We start from the raw sequence: 16,259 nt of genomic DNA on the forward strand, positions 1-16,259 counted from the left end.
CTTGGGATAGCCTTCTTCTTACACAGCCTGCATGGTCTGTCACCCTCTCTTTGGTCTAAAACCCTCTGGTGACTTGTAGAACTCTTATTTGTAGTTACAGTTATAGTCTGGTATTGGAATTCTCTATAGACTGCTGCTTGGAGAAGTTCAACATCTTAGAGATGGTTTCAATGAAAGAATTCTATCAAAAAGAATTTGCTGAATTGTGATTGCAAACAAAATAGCTGTGTGGGGACAAAATGTACTCCTGACAAGGGAGCCTTATGTTTGTTTTCCAGCCTCTCCTCCCAGTGCTTCACTTCTAATCTCTCTGCAGAAAGAAACATTTCAACAGAAAACCCTGTGGAAATTGAGACAAGTTATCTTCTCAAAGTCCTGAACTCCCATTCCTACTTCAGAAGGAACTCCTCTGTTCACAGCAGCTAAAGCTAGCCGAAGTCCAGTTCCTTCCCAAGGAAATTCTATTTGGATGTTGGACGCACACCTTTCCAAGCATTGTGTTCTTCAAATGTAAGTTCAATGGCATAAATGTCTTTCTGTAGCCTGGAAGAACTTTATATCTGTGTTTTCAACTAATGTGATAGTGTCTCATATTTTGCTGGTGCTATTTAGAAAATTCTATATCATAAGGGGATTTTAGAGTTATGACTGCCTTGTTTTATCTGGGTTATATATGGCTCCTTCATTCTGGGGAAAACCAAGTTCTTCATATACAGCATGTGTTTTCCCAACACCCAGGCTGAGAGACTTGGGAGGGAGTAGGAGCTGGCTCTCGTTCTGTAGGTGGTAGCAGTAAAGCACCAAGAGGCAAATGTACTTGCCAAGACACCGATTCTCAATTCCATTTGGGGGACATTCAGGGTGTCTCACAGGATCTCAAAATGCCTCACAAAACCACTCGAAAATTCTCAAAGCCAAATTCATCTTAGTTGACTTCAATTTTTTTGGAGTTACAGCATTTTAGGGTGGAGGTGGGTGTGTTTTACAAAAAAAATAGTAATACAAAAACCGCCGCCCCCCCACCCCCACCAACCAAGTAAAGCCAACAAAATGTCAAAACTCAAAAAACTTTTAGGAAGCAGTGGACTAGTCAGTAAGTACCAGAACAAGCATTAAAATAACCTAGGTCAGGTAATGAGAGGTATAAATTCTTGACTCATCCTCCATGGATTTGTACTTAAATACATGTCTTGTGTGATGGTGCGTCTGAAGATACTTTTCTGGGCAGGCTTTCTATAGCACTTGGGGACAATCCTAATGGTCTTTTGGGGTGACCTTATTTTTTTCATTGCCTTTGAAAGGTGAAAAAATATATATGGATACACTTGCACAGTGAGCAATTTAATGTTTCTGGAGCACAGGCTTATAATGGGAGAATTATGCAAACATGTTTTGAAAGGTAGGCTGGGGCCCCATTTTTGAGGGCCTTGAATTCAACTTTCTTCCATAGGTAATTTGGAGGCACTGCAGGTCTTTGGACAAGGACTAAAGAAGAAATATGAAATGGCCAGAGTTAGACTCTAAGGATATTAATAAGGCTGGAATGTGTAGGTTTCACCAGATTGAGACAAGTGAAGACAGAGAGATCAACCAGAAACTTTCAACAGTCTGGGATGAAAGGTGTTTTTGAGGTTTTCCAATTTTATTGTGAGCTCTGTTATTGTGTTGGTGTGTAAAAGCTGATGAAGTGTTACCTACCTCTTGGGATTCCATAGACTTTCTAGTTAATGCTGGCTAGGATTTCTCCTGGCTCAAATGAAAACAAAAGGACCCTTTGCCTTGCCTTTCGAAGGTACTCATTCAGAATGGGGTTCTCAAGCCATGTATCGTACTCTTGGCATCATGAAGTTTATGTGGTTCCATGGAGCTCCAAGTTCAGATTGACTGTCTGCAGCTTATTGTGTTGAAAGAGGGGACGTCACATAGACCAGGTGTGAGGTGTTTGACCCACATGTGCTCTCAGACTTGTCACGTGTGAGCTTGAATGGTGGGGCTTCATTTCATTCTGATGTTAGAGGAGATGGAGGGATTTCCCTGCACTCGGTTTGACAGCCACTATTTGGCTTATGTTTCAAGGGGAAAATATAAGGGTTGTGCAATACCAGACCTGAGTTTTTCTGCCCCTGAAAGCTGTTTTCTAAGAACAGGAGTTGGTGGCTTTGGATGCCTAGCAAACGTTTAAAGGAAAATTTGTCTTAATGAAAAAAAGGTATTTTTCCATACCTTTTGTTATGTGAACTTGTAACAAAGGAGACTTCTCTCTTTACATATTTCTTACGATAAAACAATTCTATCTTCTTCCCACCAAGAGAAATAGTGGCTGAAAAATGGTAGAATAATTTTAAAGTTATAGGAATACTGTAGCATCCACAGGAACCTTGGCACTTAAAGTTAATACGTAAGCCCTTGGCAGTGAGATGGGACATATTTCCTTGCTTTGAAACAAAGGAAACCTGTTGCATCACAGGTAAGTTGGTATATTAATGTGATATTGACTTTGTTGCTGTCATGCCCTTACACAGACTGTTCGTCTGGTCCCCACTGTTCCACATACTGTGATGATGTGTATATTTTTATTTCAAAGAAGATCTGAACCATTTTATTTCTATGTTGACCTGCTTTCATCACTGCCCATGCCTACCCCATTCCACTAGGTGGCGATCTTACCCATGAGACTGCTGCAGCCGTGCGCACAGCAAAAAACGGCCAAGCAGTAGGCTGGGTGTTGCCCTCCTGTTCGGATGAAACATTTGTGGGTTGCCTTGTCCCTCTATTCCCATCAGCAGCAAGATGCTGTTTCATACCTGCCTGCTTTTCAAAGTCTCCTAAGTGTTGATTTAGTACCTACTCTATTCTAGGTGCTGTGGTAGGCACAGAGGCAAGATTTGAGTCAAACAGCTGTCCAGGCCCTCCAGGAGCTCACAGTCTAGTGGCAGGGGACAGATGGCCTAGAGCTACAGTAGAGGGCCATGGCAGGGGAGTGAATGCTTCAGACTGGAGGCTCTGAAGGCCTAGTGGTCCATGACCCTGGTTTGTGGGACTGTTGGCATAGGATGAGGAGTTCCCTGCCATATACTGGAAGGGAGAGACGGGCACTATTGCATTATTTCACTGGTAGTGACCCTGTTCAGCCCCAGAGGCCAAGGCAGGAAAGCAGTAGCCATGAATGCTCCCTCCCATCCCAGGAACAGACTGGGCTTTTCCCCAGTCTCAGAGACAGATGATCAAATGTATTCCCATTGCTCTGGGACCACTGAGTACAAACATGTATGGCTCTCTCATTTGGTTTTATTATGTAATTTTTTTATTTTTGGAAAATAAAAAAAAATAGAAAATCACACCCATAAAAGTAGCCACTACCCATATTCCTATCAACAAGAATTAAACCATCTTAACATCTTGATATATCGATTTCCAAAATTTTCTATGTTTATTTTTTAACTATTATGCAGACAACATATTAATATATTGCCCCTTTTCTCATTTGTCTTAACCTGTGTTCCTCCCATTCTTACAGGGCCTATTCTGGGATTCAGTTTTAGGGTGCCAATGTGCCCTGACATAAACGCCTCTCAGCATGATGGCAGCAAAGATAATTTTTATGTTGTTCTACCTTTTCTCTCTCCTTCCCCCTCAAATGCAAACTAAAATTTTTTTCTGGAGTTTAAAATTACAATTTAGAAAATGTGTAAAATGCAGATAGATGAAAATAAACAAACCACCTGTGGTTCTACCACTTGGAGAGAATCGTAGTTGATGTTCATTTTGGTACATTTTCTTCCAACCTTTTTTCAACGAAGGTTTTTTTTTTTTAGAATATTAGCTTTTTATCATATTTAATATTTTATAATTTGCCTTTTCAGTGAATTATTTATATATTTAGATATTCTTCTACCTCATGATTTTTAGTAGTTGCCCAGTATTGCATCCTATAGCTATAACATGCTTGATAATTACTATTGCTAGATATTTAGTTGGCCTCCTTTTCTTTTGTGATTATAATAATGTATGTTCTCAAATATAAATCTGTACATGAATGTGTGATCATCAGGGTAAATTTCTAGAACTGCAACTTCTGAGTTAACCAGTGTGAACATTAGAAGGCACTCTTTCATTGTATCTTTCTTTAGCAAAGTCACATGTTTATTATAGACTGTGGAGAAAGCACAGATACACAAAAAGGAGAATATAAAAGTCACTCATATTCTTACCACTCAGAGGTAACCACTATTAACCTTTTATCACAACTGTTCAGTCTTCTTTTCTCTATTTTCTTCATACTCTTCTGTTCGTTTTTTTAGTTAACATATTCTGAAGAATCTTTTAGGTTCCTTATTCTCCTACGCATTCAGTGGTTACATAGCATTTTGTTGTATAGAAATACCGTAATTTATTTGACCAACTCGCTACTGTTGGGCATTTAGGTTATTTCTGTTTTCCATGCTGGAAACAATGCAGAGATGATCTTTCTGTGGCCAAGTCTGTGCAAAAATCTTTGGTTGTTTCCTTTGAATAAATTCTAGATGTGCAGTTGTTGGTTCCTACATGTATGCACATTTTTAAGCTTGTGATTGGTATTGCTAACTGGCTCTGTAAATAATTCTCATCTTAGAGGCAGAGTGTGGGCATGCCCCTTTGCCCCTTTTGTCTGAATTCTTGATTGTCACTGAGTTTTTTGACAATATGATTGCAAAGAATTAGTGCCTTGTTTTAAAATTTACGTTTACTTGATCGCTAGTGAAGCTGAACTTTTTTTTCTTTTCTTTATCCTTTGCCCACTTTTCTGTTCTGGTATAGATATTTTTCTTATTTACAAAGAGATTTTTTTCTAAAGTTTATTTTTAGAGAGAGCATATGCATGAGCAGGGAAGGGGCAGAGAGAGAGAGAGAGAGGGAGAGAGAGAACACCAAGTAGGCTCCACGCTGTCAGCACAGAGCCCAATGTAGGGCTCGATCTCATGATGGTGACATCAGGACCTGAGCCAAAATTAAGAGTTTGATGCTTAACCAACTGAGCCACCCAGGCACCCCTACTGAAGAGATTTTTAAAATAAATTTAAAATATCAATTCTTTGTCATCCATGCTAGTTTTCTCTTTTGGCTATTTGTTGTGATGATTTCCTAATACAGGTAAAACCTTAGTTTGCAAGCATAATTCGTTCCAGAAACATGCTTGTAATCCAAAGCACTTGTAGATCAAAGCGAATTTCCCCATAAGAAATAATGGAAACTTAGACAGTTTGTTCCACAACCCAAAAATATTGATATAAAAGTGATTACAATACTATAACATAATACAAAATAATAAAGAAACTAAAAAATATAAAGAAAAATAAACAAATTAACCTGCACTTACCTTTGAAAACCTTCGTGGCTGGTGTGAGGGAGATGAGAGAGAGGAGGGTTATTGTGTAGGACGACTTTCACTATCAGTAATGGAATCACTGCTATCTATTGGCTCAATGGAGCCTTTTCCTGCATGAGGCCATTGTATATGCTTGCACGGATGTTGACTACAGTGCAGTATTAATAAACTCTTGTCACATACTGTATTTAATGTAACGGACAATAAGGCAGCAGAGGAAAGGGTCTCTATCTGCAGGCAGCCTGACCTAGAAGGAAGCAAAGCATTCCTAAGCTTACTCTTGTGTGCAAAAGCAAAGGACTGTCCATAGGTGCTTTGAAGTGACAAAAAATACACTAGTGCCAGTTGTGGACACCTTCCAGAGTTCTGAAAAATTACTGATTTCTGCCAAACACTGTGGCCTGAGACTGAGCATCCGAGCATGAGAGATGATCACCCACAATCCCACAGCAAGAGAGAGAGAGAGAGAGAGAGAGAGAGAGAGAAGAACCATTGGCTCAGTTGTGATCATGTGACGTTTGGCATCACATACTACTTGTATTGTAAGACATCACTCGTTTATCAAGGTAAAATTTATTACAAAATTTTGCCTGTCTTGAAGAACACTCACAGAATAAGTTACTCTTAATCCAGGGTCTTACTTTAAATTGCAGTCCTGGAAATCCCCTTTTGCTTATGGTGTGATATTCTTGTCTTACCAGGTTTGGTTTGCTGGCATTTTATTTAGGATTTTTGCATCTCTATTTGTAACTGTTAGCTTTCAGTTTTCTCTCTCTGCGTGTTTGTATGTGTATTCACCAAATTTTATGGACAGGATAACTTAGTTTTATAAAACATATGGGACTTTTTTCCTTCTATTTCTGTATACCGAGAACTACTTTCAGAGCATGGAAATTATTGGTTCCTTGTAAATTAGAAAGAACTTGCCCATAAAACTATCTAGGTGCTGTAGTAACCATTGGAGGAAATGACTTCTAACAACATGGTTTGCCCCATGTTCTCTACTTCTTTGTGATTCCAATTTGCTGTTTCCTAGAAAAACATCCATTTTATTAAGATTTTCAAATTTATTAGCATTTTTCAAGCTTCAGGGAGGTATAATCCCCATGCCATACACTTCATCCGTTTAAAGTAGTTTCTAGTATATTCAGAGTTCTACGACCATCACCACAATTGCCACCGTAAATTTTAAAACATTAAAAAAAACAACAAAGAAACTCCATAGCCATTAGCACTCACTGTCCATTTTCTGTTAGTCCTACCAGCCCTAGACAGCCTCTAATTTGTTTTCTGTCTCTCTACATGTGCCTACTCTAGACCTTTCATATAAATGGAATCACACAATATGTGGTCTTTTGTGACTGCCTTCTCTCACTTAGCATCAAGCTTCTAAGATTCACCCAGTTGTAACGTGTACTAGTACTTCATTTTCTCTTTGTTTTTTTTTTATAGACCTTTATTGTTTTAGAGCACTTTTGGGTTTGCAGAGAATTGAGCAGATAGTATAGTGTTCCCATATACTTTCCTCTCCCATATGCTCTCCTGACCATAGTCTTCCCCACTAACATCTTTCATTGGTGTGATACATTTGTTATAATTAATGAGTCAATGTTGATATTATTAACTAAAGTTCACAGTTTACATTAGGGTCCACGCTTTGTGTTGTAGTTCTGTGAGTTTTGACAAGAGCAAAATGTCACGTATCATTCATGACAAGTATCCTATAGAGTAGTTTGATGAATAGTTGGAGTACAGGGGATTTATAGTGCAGTCCTTCCCTCCTCTGCCAGAACCTCTAGCCACACTGCTCTGTTTACTGTCTCCATGGTTTTGCCTTTCCCAGAATGTCATGTAGTTGGAATCATACAGTATGGAGCCTTTTCACATTGGTTTCTTTCACTTGGTGGTATGCATTTAAGGTTCCTCCATAGTGTTTTTCATGGCTTGAGGGTTCATTCCTTTTTCGGGCTGAATGATATGCCATTGTCTGGATAGACCATAGTTTATTTTATCCATTCCCGTACTGAAGGAGATCTTGCTTGCTGCCAGGTTTTGGCAACTCTGAATAAAGTTGCTGTAAACATCTGTGTGCAGGTTTTTGCATGGACCTAAGTTTTCAACACTTTTGGGTAAATATCAAGGAGCACAATTGTTAGATCATATGGTAAGAGTATGCTTTGTCTCGTAAGAAACTGCCAAACTGTCTTCCACAGTGGCTAAAGCATTTCACATTTTCTCTAGTAAGGAATGAGAGTTCCTGTTGCTTGGCATCCTTGCTAGCATTTGGTGTGTCAGTCGTTTGGATTTTATCCATTCCAATAGGTGTGTAGTAGTATCTCATTGTTTTAATTCGCAATTCACTGATGACACATAATATGGAACATCTTACCATCTGTATATCTTCTTTGTGAAGTTTTTGTTCAGATCCTTTGCCTATTTTTAAATTGGGTTTTTTGCTTATTGTTGTGTTCAGCGTTCTTTGTATATTTTAGATATAGGTCCTTTATCAGATATGTATTTGCAAATATTTCTCGTTTCTTTTTTCATTCTCTTAACAATGTTCTTTACAAAGCACAATTAAAAAAATTTTTTTTAATTTTGTTTCTAAGTAATTCTACACCCACCATGCGGCTTGCACTCACAACCCCGAGATTAAGAGTCACATGCTCAACCGACTGAGCCAGCCAGGTGCTGCACCTGTTTCTAGTTTCTCGCCGTGCCCCCGCAACCCCCTCTACTCTGTCCACTGACACAAAGTGGTTTTCCAAACTGAACATTTAGTCATGGCATTTCACTGCAAAGAACAAACAAAAACAAAAACAATAAACAACAAAATAAAAACAGGAAAAATTTCGAATTTCCCTGGTGGTGCCTCACTTTCCTAAAGGTGTATAGTTCAAGCTCTTTAGCCTGGTATATCCATGTGCTTCTTACTTACTTCTTTACTTTCATTTCACCTTATTCTCCCACCCCCATCTTATCTTAGGCTCCAGCAATATTCCGGGACGTTTAACATATTCTCTGTGTTCAGACTCCTTCGCCTGCCTTGTCTGCCTTTGTTCTTCAAAAACCCTGTCTGGGTGTCCCCTACTTGGAAAAGCCTTTTTCCAGAACAATGAACTACATCCAGTTCTGAGATTCTTCTGTACTTCACATAATGTCATATCATAATTCTTTTGTTTATGTGTCTGTCTTCCCTCCTAGGCTGTGAGCTCTCCAAGGACAGATTGTGGCTGTTTTTCCAGCAATATAATAAGTGCTCAGTAAATATTTATCGAATGAATGATTAAGATGTTCCATGGACTGAATTGTGGTCCCTGAAGTCTAACTCTATGTGGCACTGAGTGTGAAATAATATGATACCACAGATTTCATGTCTTTTATTTTCTCTCCTAGTCGACAAGCTCAAACCTTTCGTTTTCTTGGAGGTAGACATGATCACCTGGCTGGTATTAGAGGGGATGACTGATAAGAACCTGTTTCAGTGAATGTGGACTTGATGCTTTCTAAGGGCTCTGTACATGAAAGAAATCTCCATCCCCTCTTTGCTTAGCTCTTGGCATAACTTCTGATAGCTCCCCCACTCTAAGAGTTACTTCTTGGGCAATGAGAGATCAGGTTCCTTTAGGGGGGTGGACATTATGCCACATGGTGTCATTGCCCGATATCTGTAGGGTTTGGGATTCTAAGAAGTAATCTGTGGGCTGGGACCTCCTCCTAGAGGATGAACAGCTCCATAGGAGAGAGTAGTAGCTTAGAACATGCCAAAGAACCTCTAGTCCAAGGGCTTTGGGGGAGTTTATGGTCCCTTCTGGACCTGTAAGACATAAGCCCTCAGGGACAACAGTGCAGTTTGGTAGAGAATAGCCCAGAGCTCATCTGGGCTCAGATTCCTCAGGGTCAGCAAATCAATTTGGTTTCCCTGGGCTCTGTGGGACTGAACTTTAAGACTGCTACCCCTGGGAGTGACATCCCCTGGAAAATCTCAGGGGACCTATTACTCACCTGAGTAGACAGGCTTCAGGAAGACCTGGAAGAGTCTTAGGAAGTCGGGTTGTTGAGCCCGTCTAGCATGCTGCATTGGGCTTTACACCCTTTATCATGGAAACCTGAGCACAGGTAGAAGTCACTGGGGAGGATTGTGGCTTAGTGACCTTTTTTCACTAATGCTCAGCTGTGAAGCCTGTGTCCTTGGGATATTAGCACTGCCCCTGCTACAGCGGGTTCTCACTATCTTATGCTTTCCCAGAGTGGACCTCCAGTCCTAGTTAGGCCAGTGCACTTCCTTATGGACTAAGTGGCTTTCTTACCCTGATACCTTGGTGAGCCTACTGGAGATTATCATTCAGTAGACTTTGGTCTCATGGAATGAGATTGTTATTTCTGGTTCAGAGAGACTAAGGAAAAACTACAATTGCAGAAATGTCTTTGCAATACTGTGTAACAGTTTACAGAAAAACTTCACATATATTAATTTATTCATTCAATCTTCACGCAAACCAGTACTTGGCACTTAGTAGACGTTCACATGTTTGGCATATGAATGAGCGTGGGGATTTATTATGCTGTTATACAGATATGGGAACTGAGGCCCAAGCAGATGAATTGAACTTCCTAAAATCCAAATCTAGTTAGTCAGTGTAGAGCCTCAACTTAAAATCAGACCCATTGCAGGTCGACATTCACTAAGCACTTATTATGTGCACTTATTATGTGCTTGACAAGCACTTATTATGTGCTTGACAGTGATAAATAAACATATTTCTTGCTTTCAAGGAGCTTACAGGTTTGTCAAGAAGCCAGACACATGAGGAAATAATCTCAACACAATGTGCTAAGTGTTAGAATAGACAACTCCGTGCAATGCTATGGGGTCACAGAGGAAGGGTGCCTAATCCAGTCTAATGAGGTCATGAAAGGCTTGTTGAAGAAGTGACACCTCAGTTAAAATTTGAAGGTTCAGTAGAGGTTGGCCAAAGGTAGAAAGAACATTCTAGGCTGAGAGTCAGCATCAGTGGGGACACAGAGGTGTGACCCAACATGGTATATTCTAGGACTGCTGGAGTGTTCATTGCCAAGGGGGAAGTGGCAGGAATGGTGACTTGACAGGTAGGCAGGAACCAGGTCATTGAAGGTGTAAACTTTGCCTGGTACACCATTAGTTCCCAAACACTGCTGACTCATTCAAATCGCCCAGGGCACTTAAAAAATATAAAGATGTCTTACCCACATGCCCAGTGATTTCTCGATGAGCTGCGTTTAACAATCACTTCTTTAAAAAAAAATTTAAAGTTTATTTATTTATTTGGAGAGAGAGGGAGCACAAGTGGGGGTGGAACAGAGAGAGGGAGAGAGAGAATCCCAAGCAGCCTTCTCACCGTCAACGAAGAGCCTGATGCAGGGCTTAAGCTCACAAACTGTGAGGTCGTGTCCTGAGCCAAAATCAAGAATCGGACACTCAACCAACTTCGCCACCCAGGTGCCCCTAACAATTACTTCTGGAGGCAACAGGAAGCTATTGGAAGGTTGGTAGCAGGGGAGGAACATAGATTGTCATATTGGATCACTTTGGTGACGATGTACATGGAGGCAGGTCGATTTGAGAGGAATGCTCCTGGAGGCACATAGACTCCAGCAGCATGTTGAATTGAGAGTTCATGGTGGATGGAATAAGGCAGTAGCAGTGGGGATGGAGAGGAAGAGGCAGATCAAAAGAGATTTCAAAGTGGTGGAATCCTTATGACATTGTGGAAGAGAGGTGTCTAGGCTAATTCTCCAGGTTTCTGACATGGCTTCTTGGGTAGAGGATGGTATTTCTGACCAAGACCATAAATGGAGTGTGGAGAGAGAATGGGGGAATAATTGATAAATTCAGCATGGAATCTGCTATATTTGAGGTACTGTAGGACATCCAGATGGGAGGGTGGCAATTTAGTTTCAGAGCTCAGGATGATTGCCTGGGCTGGAGATAATAGACCTGAGCTGCTCTGTATGGCGGATTTGAAGTCATGTGAGTGGCAGAGATCTCTCAGAGAGTGTGTGCAGAGTGCACCTTCAATTATTCTTTCCCTTTTTGTCTTCAGGGGTGGTTCTTGTGAAAAATCAGAACCTTTTTGTTTGTTTTCAAAGTGTCAGTAAGGCAAAGTGGGAGAACAAAAATGGCATAGAAGGTGGAGTTAGGGAATGTGAGTTGAAGCCCTGCCTCTGCTACTTCACCGTTCTGCAAACCTGAGCAGTCACCGAGCCTCTCAGCCTCCAGGTCTTCATCTATAAAGCAAGGGTTGTAGGAATATCTGCCTCACAGAGTTATTGGGAAGATCCAGTGAGAACATGCATGCAAAAAATACCACGTAAAGAACCAGAAAAACATTGGTTTCCCTCCCCCAAGAAACTTGGACCAATATGTGGGAATTATAGGGAGGCAGACTTTGACTTAGTGTAAGGAAAGACTGTCTAATGCCTGGAGCTGTTGGATGATGGGAAGAGTTTTGGGAGAGGGGAAGGTCTGAGACTCTTGAGGTCTTTAAGCAGAGCTAGGTTTCTGAGCTTCTGCTGAGAGTTTTGTTGCCAAGGGTGGGGTCGCCCTTGATGACCTCTGAGCTCTCTTGTGGCTCAGATAGTGTTTGAGTTACTAGAATACTTCTCAACCCTTATTTCTGAACATTTTTACACTACTTAGATTTTTTTTTGAATTGTAAAAGCAATATAGATGCATGGTTATTTCTTTTTCTTGAAAATCTCTTAAAGCTCTGGGCATTTTGGTTCCTAGGTGGAGTCTTGGTTTATATACCCTTAATAACCAGGCAGCCTGCTTCAGATCTTACTGCATGGAGCATTTATAGACATTTTGTTTTAAATTCTCTTTAATGAGGATTTGGTGGATGCTAAAATGTGTCTGTGTGGTGCAGTTAAGGCCTCTCTCATGCAGACCAGCAGTACGGGGGTGGGGTGTGGGCATTCTAACGTCTTGACAATTCTGAGTTATAGGTTACTTTAAAGTGATTGATTTGCATTATTTGCAAGCAGAAATGATATTATAAACAGCTAACAACATTGCCAAGCAGAGGTCTTGCTAGAATATGCTACAATGAGTAGGTAAAGATCATTTGAAATTAGCACACTAATTATTTCTATGCAAATGAATGTTGTCAGAGAGCTTAGAAACAGGTTGTTCTCTGAACTGGGTTAAACATCCCCTAAGAGCTCATGTTTATACTCTTAATTTGCTCAGAAACCTGTTGTTGGTGTTTTTTAAATAGAAGAAAGGTAAAATATGCCAGCCCGTGATTGAATTATCACTAATTCAGCAATAGTTTGAAAAGAATTATATTTTTATGTATTTATTTTATTGCCAATTACTAGTGTAACACACATTTGCTAAAAGGAGGCCTAGTTTTCTTGCTAAGTTTCTACACACAGAGATTATTTTTCTAAATGGTAGATGTCCACCCATGCCATTTGATGAGGACTTATCTTTATGACTGATAGTTTAGATGACTTCCAGGCTCTTTTATTTTTGTTATTTATTATTTATTTGTTCGTTTGTTTGTTTGTTTTTCAGTAAGCTCTGTGATCAATGTGGGGTCTGAACTCATGACCCTGAGATCAAGAATCTCATGCTCTACTGACTGAGCCAGCCAGGTACCCCGCTTCCTGGCTCTTTTAAGAACATCACCAAAACACTTGTTCCCAAATGATAGTAATTTCATATCTAGCAAATATTCTAGCTGGGAAAAAAGTTACTGTAAGCCATATAGAGGTGAACAGCTTTGAAAAGCAAGAATATGAGAAAATGCACTCAGCCCTAATTGTGGGAGCAGCTTACTTTCATCTTTTTCATTCAGCAGGCACTTCACAGTCTTGGAAGGCCCTGGGTTAGCTTTTGATTACCCATTTTCATTGCATGTAGCGATGCCAGGGGTTGGTTGAGTGAAGCTTCTTGATATTTTGAAACAGTAAGTGTTTAATTATGCTTACCTTCCCCACCTCACTCCCTGCCCCTGGTCCTCATCTACAGGACCTGGTGGATCAAGGAAGAAGGCCTGTGGTAACCTGTACCAAATCTTCTGAGATGACAGGTCTCGGAGGGGTAACAGTAGAGATGGAAGATTCGCAGGGAATATGGTTGAGATGGATGTTGGGAAGAAGGGAGAAAGAGAATCTATGAACAAGCCCAAGTGGAAAGCCATGGAGTGTTAGGTCATGAACTAGACCACAGGAAGATGGGTCAGAATCGGGGGTAACAGACACAAGGAGCAATGGGGTAAAGTCCAAGCCTAAAGTTGGGCCATGGTATTCCAGCAGGTTGTTAAGCTTTGGTCTGACCACGGAGGGAAGCTGAGCAGATTGATAATCAGGCTGCTCTATAGAAGCCTTGGAGTTCATGTTCATCTATAGCTTCATAGATGTGTCTTTATACCAGTTAATTACTCCACACAGCTCACTGCTTAGACATTTATTTTCTGACAGACCGACTTGAGGAGGTGATGTAGTGTGTTGGAAAGAGCATTGCCGGGAGGCACCAGTACTCTGGGTTTTTAGCCAGTGCTCTGCCACTGATTGCCCATGGAATCTTAGACAAGTCATCTAATCTTTGAGAGCCTCAGTTTCCCTGTATATAAAATGGGGATTGAGGAGGTAAAGACATATGGTTCATCTTTCAGTTGTGAGTTCTAAAGCATAGAAAATAATTCTGTGGCCTCTGACATTTGGCTTGTTTTACTTGGAAAGAAATACACCCGCAGCACTACATTTGACCTGAACCTATGGAAAGCCCCAAAGTCAAAATCAAACTATCAATAGTCAAATCCTTTCCCTTGCTTGCTTGCCAGAGCCAGGGGTGTTGAAGATAGTCTGTTTCGTTGGGCCATTTAGCGTTTGTGGGAATGGCATGAAGCAAAGTGACTAGGGTTGAGCAGTTGTTCTTCTTGGCCTCTGCATATGCGATAGCTTACGTAGTGGTATTAGACCAGAGGCCCGCTGCACTGCAGGTACTCTTACGGGGCTAGTGATGCACACAGCACCAGCACACGGGAGAGCTTTAGTCCTTTGCCCAAATCACACATGGCTCATTGGCTGAGGACTGTGGTAAGATGAGCTGCCCTTTCTGAATGGCGATAGATGGGCACCATCCTGTCAGTCCTGCCGGGGTAAGACAAAGATGTAAGGGGCTGCTAGTGGACTTTAAAATGTGAATTTAAAAAATTGTCCTTAATTATAAAAAAAAATAGCCTTAATTACAGCTTACCACAGGCAGGCCGTGCATTTCTGAGTAGTTTTACAAACAAGGGAAGAAGCCAATAGTTTGGTAAGTGCTGGTGAGTTCTCATTTGCATGCTGTCCCACACCCAAATTGTAATACTGCAACACCACAATTTGCAGACAAATTACCAGCATGACAAATTAGCACAATTTGTTAATTTCCTCTTTAATTGCCTTACAAAGAGTAGCGTTTCTGTCATTTGCCTTTTTTGACATAGAGGCTCGTCTTAAAAGCAGAAAGACTTTAACATAGCTAAATCTATGTCTATAACAAGTAAAGCTTGTTTTCATTTTTCTTACCCAGCCGGCTAAGATTTATACATTAATTATTCAACTGATGCATCTTAAACATTCCAGTTAAAATACACACTGCTGGCCAGAAATTGTTCAACCCCCAGCACACTGCAAGGAATAAATACTTAGAACTGTAAATGGGTAAACTCAGTCTTTCCATGTGGTGAGGTCAACAGAACTCACAGTGAACATACAAAGGATAGAGAACTAATTATTATTGAAATTCAGGTAAGTGATTTCTTAGGCATTTTAGCTGTCATGCTGTGGAATAATTGCAAACCCACCAGGAAGGAATTGCAAAACACAACCTACTTCTCTTTTCCCCAATGGCTACATAGAATTTTTTTTTCTGTTTTTCAGTTTGCGCCAACCCTCTATTTAATCATTAAAAGGACTGTTATTTTAAGTATCAACTTCCTCAGTAACAGTGTTCGACTGAAATCCTACAGAATGGTGACTTTGCCCAGAGTGTGACTTCAGTGAGCTGGTGAGTTTGAAGGCAATCGGAGCTATTAGTAATGGAGTACAGAGCTCTGTGGCAATTTTGTTTAAGTGTTGTGCAAGTTAATGTTCTACCTGACTCATGTAACCATCACTCTCCAGTCCCATCAGTGACAACATACAGTTGTTAAATACCGTGTCATAGGCATCAAGTGTTCTACTATCATTTAAATATCAGTAACAGCAGCAGCAAATACTCTAGGCATACCACAGAACCCACGTTAGTGGGTATCCCAGCTTGGTGACAAGATTCTTCCTGCTTCTAGGTCTTTGCATATTCTGTTTCTTGTCCAGGAAAGCTGTTCAAGTCTTGGTTTAAAGGCCTTTTCAAGAGGTCCCCCTTCCTCCCTCTGGTATTCTTGATCACTGTACCCATGTGTTTCCTTCATAGTATTTGTCACAATTGAAAATGATACTTGTATCTTTTTTCTTGTTAATTGTCTCCCCTGCTAGTCTATAAGCTATACAAGGACAGAGACCTTGTCTATTTATATTCATCCCTAGATCTCCTTGCCTAGCAAAGTAAGTAGGGGCTCTAAATATTTTAATGAATAAAGGAGGCAATGTAGCAGAAATACAGGGAGGCAGGAGCCCAATGTGCTGAGAACTTCCAGATTAATCTCATGACCGCATGTGGTCCTGCCTAGGCCTGTAGGACCTATCACAGTATGCCCACATATAGGCTGGACATTTCCACCTGATGGTCCACAGGCCCTTCCCGGTCAACATTCCAAGATTTAATTCATCAGCCTGCCTCCCAAATCTTTTCCCTTCTTAGTCATAGCTTGAATAATGGCACTGTCATGCCTGTCATCATCCAGGTAAGACACTTCGTCTT

The 16,259-nt window shown here is 40.6% G+C and overlaps 1 long non-coding RNA gene across 1 annotated transcript in view; it reads left to right on the plus strand.

Moving 5' to 3' along the window:
• Window positions 1-202: 202 nt before the first annotated feature.
• The window catches only part of LOC102948496, a 103,929-nt gene continuing 87,872 nt past the window's right edge, over window positions 203-16,259 (plus strand). Inside the window, exons 1-2 of the long non-coding RNA XR_006213595.1 lie at window positions 203-510; window positions 15,281-15,407. This is a non-coding gene — a long non-coding RNA (uncharacterized LOC102948496). The remainder of the gene's footprint in view (window positions 511-15,280; window positions 15,408-16,259) is intronic.

This window comes from Panthera tigris, chromosome X (assembly GCF_018350195.1).
Source record: "Panthera tigris isolate Pti1 chromosome X, P.tigris_Pti1_mat1.1, whole genome shotgun sequence".
Taxonomy (NCBI): Eukaryota; Metazoa; Chordata; class Mammalia; order Carnivora; family Felidae; genus Panthera; species Panthera tigris.